Source organism: Gracilinanus agilis, chromosome 1 (assembly GCF_016433145.1).
Source record: "Gracilinanus agilis isolate LMUSP501 chromosome 1, AgileGrace, whole genome shotgun sequence".
Lineage (NCBI taxonomy): Eukaryota > Metazoa > Chordata > Mammalia > Didelphimorphia > Didelphidae > Gracilinanus > Gracilinanus agilis.
Genome location: NC_058130.1, coordinates 236,007,928 through 236,021,110, shown reverse-complemented (window position 1 = coordinate 236,021,110; position 13,183 = coordinate 236,007,928).

Below are 13,183 nucleotides of genomic sequence, written 5' to 3'. Positions count from 1 at the left end.
AAATTTTTACTTCTTAGTCAACCTTCTGGTACTGAGTATTTCTATATTTACCTATAATGGACTTTTTGTGCCATCTTTTCACAGAACATATGACCAAATACTTTTTAATTTCATAGTGCCCGTCAGAGTTTATGCTCCACTGGCATAGCTTTAGGGAACCTGGGGTAACCTATATAAAGTTGTTCATTGGTTATTAAATATTTATCAAAAGCTTACTACATGAAAGGCACTGAGATTGATACAAGAGACAAGGATAAAAACAAAATGGCCCTTTAAAGGAACTGACATTATACTTAAAGAAACAAACATGTATATGGCAAACCAATACATGATATATAAGAAGCAAATGCTATTTAATTTTAGGGCTGGAGGTTCAGTTATAACTCGAATGGGAGTAGATATTTGAAGTAAGTTATAAAGGAATCTCCTATAATGATACTTGTCTGGCAGCATTCACACTGATAAGTTTAAGGGAAAAGGAATTTATTATTTCTTTTGTAAACTTAAATAATTACTATGCTCATTTATTCAACATCTGAAACTCATAGTTTTAAATACTTCCCCAAAGAAGTATTTGATTTATAATTTTTGTCAGTCACAAATATTGAAACTCTAAAAATAGTTACATGCAAATAAGGTAATTGACCATAATACACTGTACCCATCTATTATTATTACAGTTTTGCCCTCAAATATGTATTCTTAGTACTTCATTTGAGTGCCAAAATGAATCTGCTTCTCAGACCTGTCCATATATCTCACCATATTACCTGAGAAACCATTTTTTCACAGGTTGATATTATTAAATTCCATTCACAAATGTTATTTTTCTGACCCTTTTAGTAACCACAATATTTATATATAAAAGGGGTAGTGTCTTACTCATATCATCATAATTTTTTCCTATATTAAATGCCTTTGAGAACTCTCTCCATTTTCAGATATATTTCCTTGAAAGCTTTGCAAAAGACATTTTCCTGTGTTTTCTCAAATTAGAATCTCTCATTTATTTCAAAAAAACTGTTTTGCAACTTTTTAATCACCTGAGAACTAAATTTGTTCTTCATATTGGCTTAAATTCTTATTCTGTGATTTCAATTGCTTCATAAAATTGGAATGAGAGAATCTAGGCAAGTAGATTTTAATTCAACTTTAAAATATTTAAAAGTAAATTTATAACAACTTTTTGTCATCTATAAAAAGTAAAAGCAATACATGGTTTATATTTTCCTAAATATAGTCAGATCACTTTGGTGATTTTACATTTTTAATGATGTGTACCAAAAAAGATAATTTTAAGTGATCAATTTAATGGTTTTTGCCTGAATTAATTTTTACACTGTTTCGAACTACAAATTTTAAACTACCATCAGTGAAGAAGGCAAACCCTATTGTTTTCAGAGATCTTAACAAGCTCATTGTCTACAACTCTAATCCATTGCTAAATTCACTATCCTAAAAGTAGCTGCATGCAGTCATCATGAAAAAGCCCACGAATTTATCCAGTGGAGTACATGCCCCAGATCTAGTCTGGAATCTCTCAGAATATTTGAGTAGGATTTCTTTTACTCCAGATGTATACATAACACTATAATATTTCTGACAGCCTATGTCACCACCCTAGCTTTACTCTTCATTATTGTGTGACTAATGTAGACATTATTCCAAAATCATATCAGAAGCAATAAGGCTTTTATTTCAGATTAAGAACCTATGCTACAGAGCTATGTGTGTGTGAGAGAGATAAGGGAAGCTACAAGATTCATGAAAGATTCAAGTTCATGTCAGAAGAAGATATATGTATCATATATGATAAATATAAAATCCTAAAGAAACCAATCCTAAGCAAGTAAACCTTGTCTCAACCAATTGAGTTACTGAACAGCCTGAAAATTACTAAACTCAAGAGCAGGAGAGCATAAAATTACCAGCAAAAAGTAGTATAAATGACCAAATCTGAAAGCAGTCAGTCAGTGCTTCCTTTGCTCACTGAATTTGGGGCCATGTAGCAGCACAAGGAGAGGAAATGAATTTTCTAGGGAATCTGCACAAGCAAACATCAAGGACAGTTACATCGTGTCCTCTTCAGGATCAGATGACCAAGGGATAAAAAACTTTTTGAGTATTACAGAATAAAATTGAAACCAAGGATATATAACTATTATTATCTTCATGGTAAGAGGGCCACCATATTTCATTACAGAACATTTCTTCAAGGTGGAAGGGACTAATTACCTTTCTCAATTTGCTGGAAGCAGACATTGAATCCCTGCCCAGGTGATGAGACTTAAAGTTAACACTTCCAAAAGACATTATCAAAAGGAATGTAATAGTAGAAATGAAATTTTGAGTTTTAATGGGTTGAAGGAGTAGTTATTGATTACTGGAGGGTATTGGCATATCCACAATTTGTCAGTGGCTCTAATACATGTCATGAGTATTACTTATCAAGAGTGCTTTTGATTGTTAGTCATTAATGGTAGTTGCTCAAATCATACCTGGATAACAATGAGCATAACATCTGGTTAGTGAAATTGCCATCCCATAACTACTATCCCAACAGCTATATGTAGGAAGGGCTTTAAAAGGTAATGAGGCACTTTTCCCTTCATTAAAATTTGTTTTTTTCTGGGACACTGGAATGTTTGAGAAGCATTGGGGAGAATATTATCAAAAGGTATCTAGAAAAGTGAGACTTTTTTGAGAAACTTTGCATTATATTTTCTAATGGCTGTTCCTTCTTCAACCCCTTCTGAAAATGCCCTATTGATCACAAAGTAGTTCTTGTCTCATTTATTCCCAAGGTTAATAAGGCTCTTTGTACATGGAGTTGGGAAGAATAATAAGTGGATCTGGGGTCAGATAGAATCTACTAATTAAGGGAGCTCTATGCATTTTCTGCTGTGTCATTGTTTGGGTGACCTTAGGATAGTTAAAATACCCTTTTTAAAAAGCTCATAATGTTTTTACATGTGTATCATGGACCCTTTTGAGTGTTGGTTCAAGTCTACAGGCTCCAAAGGAAAAATGTTTTCAAATGCACAAAATAAAATAAAAGGTAAATAAAAGGTTAGTGAAAACAAAGTTGTAACTTTATTTTCCATCCATGTTCACAGATCCTTTGAAATCTGTCAATGGATGTCATGGAGGTCTATGAACTTCCAGTTAAAAAGTTATTCATTAAAGATAATATGTCAGTTAAGATGGAAGACATTAAACTAATGCTCATAGAATAAAAGAAATAGAAGGGACCAAAGAGAACACTTGGGCTTCAGAAAAATAAATGCTGTTAACACATAACTTATTCTCTTCTTGAAGCTCTTCCAGAAAAGGAAGAGAAAAAAAAACTTTTTAAACCACTTCCATAGTTGATATATCCTTTTACCTTAATAGACATGAAATTATACATTAAATTTAGTGTTATTTCATTTGCATGATCTTCCCCAGATAGCAAAAAGCAATGATTAGCATTATCTCAAAAAACAAAAACAAGACCCCATCAACTGTTTGTATTTTTTTCTGGAAAAGAGTCATTAAACTTTTCTATCCTACTTTTTTAGGCTTATACTAATAATCCTCTAGCATATTCAGTGTTGTTCAAATATTTTGAATGCAGATGTATTTTGATGTTATCCAGTCCTGAATTTCATTTCTCTTCCTCTTCCTCACATTCCTGTCATGAATAAATTTTTTTCTTTCCATAAAGAGTAGTTATCTTGGCAATGAAAAAGCACTAAGAATCTAGGTCAAATATTACATTAGATAATTATGTCTCTAGACCTGGATCTAATAACATTTTTATAGTAAATTAAGGGTCAGGGAGTAGAGAGAGGGAAACCATGAAGAAAAAATGAAAATCACTTTTCCTTGCGAAAGCTTTATGGGTTACAGAAACTGAAATAAAATGAGATCATATTTTCAGAATACTATGTAAACCTTATAACACCATATAAATGCTAGCTTTTATTATTAAATACATGTTGATGTTTTCCCACTACAAATCAAGGCAAAACATGAGCAGAAGCTGCTACAGATGAAGGCAATGATTATGATGATGTTGATAATGACTGATGATAATAAAGTAGCTAATAAAAGATAAATACTCACCAAAAATGAAAAAGAGAATTGATAGAAATATTCAAAACTTATAAAAAGCAGGTGAATACCATACAGAAATTTTTTGGGAAAATCAAATATCACTTCATCAAGCAATAGTCAAGATTAAATAAGTACACATTATTGGCTACCTATTTAAAGTAATCGAAAGCAGTTTCCCTAAGACCTGAAAATGGGATCAATAAGCCCTTTATAGGTGACTTCTGCATGAACTTAGCCAACAATATTTTGATACAGAAATATATAATAAATATTTGGCTTGAATCATACAAATTTGTAAAAATAGGAAGGTTATAGATGGTGGTTCAGTAATATTGGACTCTCGCAATAAATTTCAGATTTCTTTTTAAGGAGATTATATTTACTGATTTCAAAGGTGTAACATGCATGAAACCGTAAGAGTGGTACCACATATTGCCCTTTCAGCTCTAAAAAATGAGCACATCTCAGATAATTATAATGGCACAATCGAGTGGTTAAAATTATACCACAGAATCTAGCTATTGCTTATAACTAACAAATGGTATATTCTTGAACTACAAAAACTATCTTCAAGATATCTATGAAAACTTAACAAATAAACTGTACCAGAACCAGTTCATTATCACATACAGAACTGTTGTTTTTTCACTGAACATTGAATGAATATTTTTAAATATCTGTAAATCTCCCAAATATTCATAATCTCCAAACTACACGGAATGCAAGATTTTCAAAATATGAAAAAAATCACATGGCATACAAATCATTCCTATCTATTATTAGGAAAAAAACTGTAGAAACTATGAAACACATCAGGCTGGAAAAAAAAATTAGCTCTCGTGTAATTTGTGTGTGTGTGTGTGTGTGTTTTGTCTATCCATTTAATTAATAAATTTTCTGAATGACATTATATCACTTCTTAATAAAATGTTAAGTCTTGAATTGTGATATCCACTCAATATTACTCTTTAGAAGCATTTTGAAGCTTGACTAAAGTCAATCTCTGAGTTCTTTCTTTACAAAACCTGTGGCACATAAGCCCTTGTGTAATACCAAGTGATACATGACATGATAGCAAGAATTATACATTAGAAGGTTGAATACTTTCATGGACTATCTATTAGAAATCCAAGCCTTAAAATATCCTTGAGAATCCAACAAATAAACTATATTGGAATCAAATCTTTATCATAGATGCAACTGTTGCACAAAAATACCTCCAGATAACATCAATCCATGTAATTTAATAACAATGTTTTAATGATCAAATAATGATAATTACAAGCTATAAAGAAGTATAAACTTTCAAAATTTAGAGATCTAATAGGAGAAATCAAAACCACGTGAGAACAGGACAAAGTATATATCTGTGATGTCCTTTCTTCTATTGGAACTATCTTAAAGATACTTTCAATGATGCTATAGAAGATGAGTTCATATCCCAAATGTTAACTCAGTTATAAAAAATCATTTATTTCATGTGTGAATAATATTCAGAAAAATGAACATAAGAACATTTCAAGATAGTGTTTCTATCTAATCCTTCCACCTTTCTGTTCTTTCTTAAGTCATCACTCCTATCCTGGGAACACTTACTTCCTTTCACTATCTCAATCCCTTGGTAAACCACTTCAATTCTACATTTCTTTTAAATTCTGAGATACATTTCTACACCATTGCCAATCATGTCCTTTCAAACCCCAGCTTTAGATTACCCTGCACTGTCATGCCACTTTAGTTTCCATTCACATATTTTTGAATGGAACTAAATTAAATAGTGAAACTTTTAACTAGATCCCCTATAAATTCATTTTATCTAATCTCATCTGATACCTCATCACACAGTAAGTCAAACATCCCATCCTTCCATAATCAGTTTGCTCTTCTATTCTCTATATCAACCATTTCAAATATTCTCTTCTCTTCCCAGATCTCAATGGGCAACATACATCTAACTGGTTCCCTGGGCTCAACTCTCTTCCCAACACAAACCAATTTCCACTCAGGTGCCAAAGGGATTTTTCTAATGTGTATATAACCATATCACAATAATGTTCAATGAGCTCCAACTGGCTCCTATTACCTCAAGTATCAAATATAATCTCCTCTGTAATCTAAATATCATCATAATCCTGACCCTTCTTACCTTTCCAGTCTTCTTACCTCCTTTTACTCCAAAAAGCTCACTATGGTCTAGCCACACTTTCCTATGTACACATAATACTCCATTTCCAACCCCATTTTCTTTCCTTTGCCCTGGATGTGTTACCTGTCTGTTGAATGCTATGTTCTATTGAGAACTTCTCTGAATTTTCCTCCATTTCTTCAAAACGCACCTCCGTTCCCAGTTTCATCATGACTTCTTTCCCAGTATTCCCAGGTATAAATGCCTTCCCTTTTAAAATTACCTCATATCCATTCAATATTTATCTGTCTCCATGACATATCTCCTGAATTTACTAGAGTAAATATTTGATAAATTCATGTTCACTTGTAAAGTTGCACTGAGAAAGATGAAAATGGAATTATGATTTAATAATTTTATTTCTATCATCTATTTTTATATTTTTCTCATTTCTGGATGTACTCTCCTTCCTCCCTCAGTACCTAATGAATCTTCCATTTTAACAAAGGACAATTTATAAAAATCAGAAAACAAAAGGATAGTTTTGATAATTTCAGAAATAATTAATTCCCAGAGATCCATACCTCCTCAAAGAAATGAGGGAAATATCTAGTTAATTTTAGAGTTTTGAATTATATGTAGTCTCTAACAAATATTTTACTAAAATATTTTATTTCTTAAGAATACTTCATGTTACAAAATACCAACCACTTTATACACAAGGCAAGGATTAAATGTTTATTTTTTTAAATGTATTTCTAATCATTTTAATTTCTATGACTCAGTTTCTTGAAAAGAATCTAATTTAGATTTCAGTTTTAAATAATGCATAACTAGTTTGCACTAACAATCCATTTATAAAGGAACACAGGGTTTAAGAAAAGTACATGGTTTTTATAAACACTTTTAGACTGATTTAAATTGTATAAATTGATAAGAATGTTGCCACTCATGACACATTATCTATTATGTACCCTAAGATGATGCATATAATGATGATCTCACTAAAATGGCATTTTTTTTTTATCCTGGGACTCCATTCTAGGAGCATAGGGCCACAACCAGTAGGCAATGGGTCGCTCAGGGTCACCCAGCTGGGAAGTGTCTGAGCCCGGATTTAAACCTAGGACTTTTCGTCTCTAGGCCTGGCTCTCAATCCATTGAGCTAGCCCAGCTGCCCCTACTTTAGGTTGCAGTTTCTTTAGCCCAGGAGTGGTAAGGGTGGGCGATAGGGTCAAGTGACTTGCCCAGGGTCACACAGCTGGGAAGTGTCTGAGGACAGATTTGAACCTAGGACCTCCTATCTCTAGGCCTGGCTCTCAATCCACTGAGCCACCCAGCTGCCCCAAAATGGCATTATGTTGAATATATTGTACTTCCTTGCACTAAAATTCTTTTCTGGTAACAAATCTAATATAGGTAAAAGGGTATTTTTAGAGAAAATAACAAAGAAGTGAAACATGTTATGAAGTAAGAAAAGATTTTAATATGGATGCAGTAATAAATTCCATGACCACCATTTGAAAGTTTATCACTTGAAGATAGTAACCAGTTTTTGTTGATGGTAGTAGAATTGACATTTTGTTTTGACCATGTTCGTCAATGAATGGAGTATGCAATGGAAGATGAAATCATATATTTTTTTCAATTTGAGTATCTTAAAGAAGTCAAGGAAATACATAATATATCTTTTTAAAAATCTCCATCAAAATAGATACATTTGATTTTAGAAGAATATTAGCAACTAAAAGGGTAATGTATCTTGAAATTTTAAACAAATGGAACTGCTCATTTCCAAATACCATTGGATTAATAAGACCTTACTTGCATGAATACTTATTCCTCCCTTTTACTATCCATCCGTTCTCTGAGAGGTAGTATCAGTAGCCTGCTCATTTTTTTATATGTTGACATTAACATTAATTTTTTTCATTAACCCCTGGACTTTGAACTAACATCATAAATTCCACTAAGAAAGTGGTAAAATTGTAATGATAGATGATACTTTATTCATATCCTCTGCCCTTTTCTTTTTTGCCTTTCCAGGCTTTACTGACTAAAAAGTAAAGAATCAATTTGCCCATTTGTATCTTCCCTTTTCCTCCCCATGCATCTATTTTTTTCAGATCTTCTTAATGTTTACCTTTAAAAAGTTTTAATTCAAATTTGAATTCAAAATTCAATGCTTTGAATTAATGGTGACGTCACTGTGATTGGAAATGTTTTGGGGTGCCATGAATGCTTATCTTGTAATCTCTAAATAGGCAAAATATAGGAATAAGCAAAGAAAGTGGAAGCAACTATAAATTTCTGGTTTCAAACACCTGTTTTAAGTTGCATTAGGAAAAAAATATATCCCCATGTGGTCCAATGCTAATAGAATTTGACATCCATAATTTCCTTCTCTACTGAATACAAAATGCTCACCTCTTGGTGTATGGTGTGAGATGTTGATCTAAACCTAATCTCTCCCATATTGTTTTCCAATTTTCCCAGCAGTTTTTGTCAAATAGTGGATTTTTGTCCCAAAAGTTGGGCTATTTGGGTTTATCATACACTGTCTTGCTGACATCACTTACCCCAAGTCTATTCCACTGAATCTGCTTTCTATCACTTAGCCAGTACCATATTGTTTTGATGACCACTGCTTTATAGTATAGTTTAATATCTGGTATTGCTAAGCCACCTTCCTTCATTTTTTTTTCATTATTTCCCTTGATATTCTTGATCTTTTGTTTTTCCAAATATACTTTGTTATAGTTTTTTCTAATGTAGTAAAAAAGGTTTTTGGTAGTTTGATAGGTATGGCACTAAATAAGTAAATTAATTTGGGTAGAATAGTCATTTTTATTATGTTAGCTCATCCTACCCATGAGCACTCAATGTTTTTCCAATTGTTTAGATCTAGTTTTACTTTTTTGGAAAGTGTTTTGTAGTTATGTTCGTATAATTCCTGTATTTGTTTTGGTAGATAGATTCCTAAGTATTTTATATTGTCTAAGGTAATTTTAAATGGTATTTCTCTTTCTACCTCTTGCTGCTGTAATTTGTTGGAAATATATAGAAATGCTGATGATTTATGTGCATTTATTTTGTATCCTGCAACTCTGCTAAAGTTGTTGATTATTTCTACTAGTTTTTTATTTAATTCTCTAGGATTTTTTAAGTAGACCATCATATCATCTGCAAAGAGTGATAGCTTGGTCTCCTCCTTGCCTATTTTAGTACCTTCAATTTCTTTTTCTTCTCTAATTGCTACTGCTAGTGTTTCTATTACAATGTTAAATAAAAGAGGTGATAATGGGCATCCTTGTTTCATACCTGATCTTATTGGAATTCAGAATGGGTGAAAGACTTAAATATAAAGAAGGAAACTATAAGTAAATTAGGTGAACACAGAAGAGTATACTTGTCAGATCTCTGGGAAAGGAAAGATTTTAAAACCAAACAAGAGTTAGAGAAAATTACAAAATGTAAAATAAATAATTTTGATTATATTAAATTAAAAAGTTTTTGTACAAAGAAAAACAATGCAACCAAAATCAGAAGGGAAACAACAAACTGGGAAAAATTCTTTATAACAAAAAATTCTGACAGAGGTCTAATTACTCAACTATACAAGGAGCTAAATCAATTGTATAAAAAATCAAGCCATTCCCCAATTAATAAATGGGCAAGGGACATGAATAGGCAATTTTCAGGTAAAGAAATCAAAAGTATCAATAAGCACATGAGAAAGTGTTCTAAATCTCTAATAATTAGAGAAATGCAAATCAAGACAACTCTGAGGTACCACCTCACACCTAGAAGAATGGCTAAAATGATAGCAGGGGAGAGTAATGAATGTTGGAGGGGATGTGGCAAAATTGGGACATTAATGCACTGCTGGTGGAGTTGTGAACTGATCCAACCATTCTGGATGGCAATTTGGAACTACACTCAAAGAGCGATAAAAGAATGCCGGACCTTTGATGCAGCCATACCATTGCTGGGATTGTACCCCAAAGAGATCATAGATAAACAGACTTGCACAAAAATATTTATAGCTGTGCTCTTTGTGGTGGCAAAAAACTGGAAAGCAAGGGTATGCCCTTCAATTGGGGAATGGCTGAACAAATTGTGGTATATGTTGGTGATGGAATAGTATTGTGCTAAAAGGAATAATAAATTGGAGGAATTCCATGTGAACTGGGAAGACCTCCAGGAATTGATGCAGAGTGAAAGGAGCAGAGCCAGAAGAACATTGTACACAGAGACTGATATACTATGGTAAAATAGAATGTAATGGATGTCTGTACTAGCAGCAATGCAATGACCCAAGACAATTCTGAGGGACTTATGGAAAAGAATACTACCCACATTCAGAGGAAGAACTACAGGAACAGAAACACAGAAGAAAAACAACTGCTTGGACACTTGGGTTAATGAGGACATGATTGGGGATGTAGACCTGAAAAGACCACACCCATGTAACTATCAATAATGTGTAAATAAGTCTTGACTGACCACACATAATAAAACCAGTGGAAATGCGAATTGGCAACAGCGGAGGGGGCGGGGGTTGAGGGGGTGAAGGGGAAAGTAAAAACATGACTTATGTAACCATGGAAAATTTTTCTAAAAATAATTTTTTTTAATTTTTAATTTTAAAAATGCTCCCCTCATTTAATTCCACTAATCCTCCCAAATCTCTTTGGTTTATGATACCTAACATTTTACAAAAGCAATATTCTCAACAATTATTATTATTTAAGTGACACAGGGCCTAAATTCAATCATAAGGAGGAAATACAATAAATTGGTATTATTGGATTCATTTCAACAGATTGAATATGGAAATAATAGTACCATCTATTTGTCAACAACTTTAAATTTTGTTATACAGAGTTCTGAGAAATACTGTCATTTGGTGGTTAGAGAACCTCAAAAGAAGACCTGGGATTAGAGAACCTAAAAAGAGGACCTCTAACACATATTGACCATGCAACTATTGGGAAGCCATTTAATCTTTTAGTACTCTACACAATTCCATAAGACTGTAATGGGGAGAAGAGACACAGATGGTCAGAAAAAATTTTGCCAGTCAGGATTCCTTTATACCCATGAAAGAACAGGATAATGTCGATCCCTATCCTTTTTTTCCCATGTAAAAAGCAGTCGAGAAATATGAAAGCAAACAAAGTTTTCTGTTTCTTATTTGTAGAAGTATAACATATATATATGTTATATATATATATGAAATATATATATACACACACACACATTCAAAGCATCATTGACTTGCTATACTGAGCTACACACAGATAATTAAAAATAAATGGAACTAAAATAACACTGGACAAAAATAATAAACTGGCCAAAAATTTTGTAATCAAGAAATATATAAAATATATAAATATATAAAGTAGGCACATTCAGCCCACTGTCTTATGCCCACCTATTGTGATTAATAGCAACAACAAAAGATTCTGGAAAACACAAAAATTAAATTTTACCCCTTTACTTCACAGGTGAAATTAACATAAATATATAAAAGAAAATATGTATTATGTTATTTTGATAACTGCAATTTATTTGAAGCATTTCAAATAAGACCACATAATAGAAAAGACATGAAGAAATATAAAAGAAATATTCTGAATAAAATATAAATGTAGCCTGGAGAGTCTTGACAAGGTTAAATTGCTAGATGCATTAGCAAAACACTTTTTAGGAAAAAAAATTGGACGACAAGTGCCCTTCAGTATGGGGGGTTGGGAGAAAAAAGTTCTAATTACTCTCACTTTTGCCACTAGCTATCTGTGAAGACTTGAAAAAGGCATATTTTTTGTTCTTTGTCTTAGCCTCCTCATCTGAAAAATAAGGGAAGTGGGCCTAACAAAGTGGTGTCAAATTCAAGTAGAAACAAAGCCACCAAACCATACACAGACATCCCTGGAGACTACAAATTAACATAGAAAACCCTATAAAAACATCACCATTGTTCTATTGTATTTTATATATTTTGCTAAATATTTCACAGTTATATTTTAAATTGGTTCTGGTAGCACTTGAAAGAATTGTGTGAAAGAATTGCTAGTCACAATGCAGATGGCAGTTTGTGTTTGATATCTTTAGACTAGCTTATTCTAACTGTGTACCTTCCAGATCTGGCATGCTATATAACTGTATGGTATGGCATATAAAGATCCATCCATTTCTAAGGCTTGGAGTTCTCCTGGGAACTGATCAAGTGCTTCATGAAAAAAAATCTCAGTTTCAGAATAATATTAAAGAGTTAGCTGAGGAAAACATCCTTGGCCATAAAAATGTACTTGAAATGAAGAAGGCTATCTATCTATCCATCCATCCATCAAATCAAATCAAATCTGAAATATATATATATATGCATTTATCACTAAATGAATTTTAAAAAGCAATTATACTTCAATTTATTTCCATCATGAAACCACATTTCCCTTACTAGGTGATACTTTCTAAACTTACTTATCATTAAAACAGAATATTCTATAATTTATACTTTAGGTAACTTAGAATTATCCTCCCCCAATAGTATAAAGTAATAAAATAGTATTTTATATTCTTAGGATCCGGTTATACTGATCCCTGATACACAAGCATATACCAATAAATATATCTACCTTTTGAAGATAAGTGATAATGTAGAAAAAGAAAAAAATTTAAATGTTTATGAGATTTTTTCACTTTCCAATTACCATCTTGTCTAACTATTGTTAAAAGAGTTTTTCATAATTTCTCCCTTTTTCTATTTAAGAAGCAAGGAAGCAAAAAAAGATTTCTGAGTAAGAACCACCCTGCTGTGCAAGATGTCGGCTCTCCTGACTGTGTTCAAATTCCTAACTCCAAAATTTAACCCTTCACACCATCAGATACCTTCCTCTCATCAAGGCCAATTTACATGCATGCCAAATTTTTGGTATATGCATTTATCATTTCCTC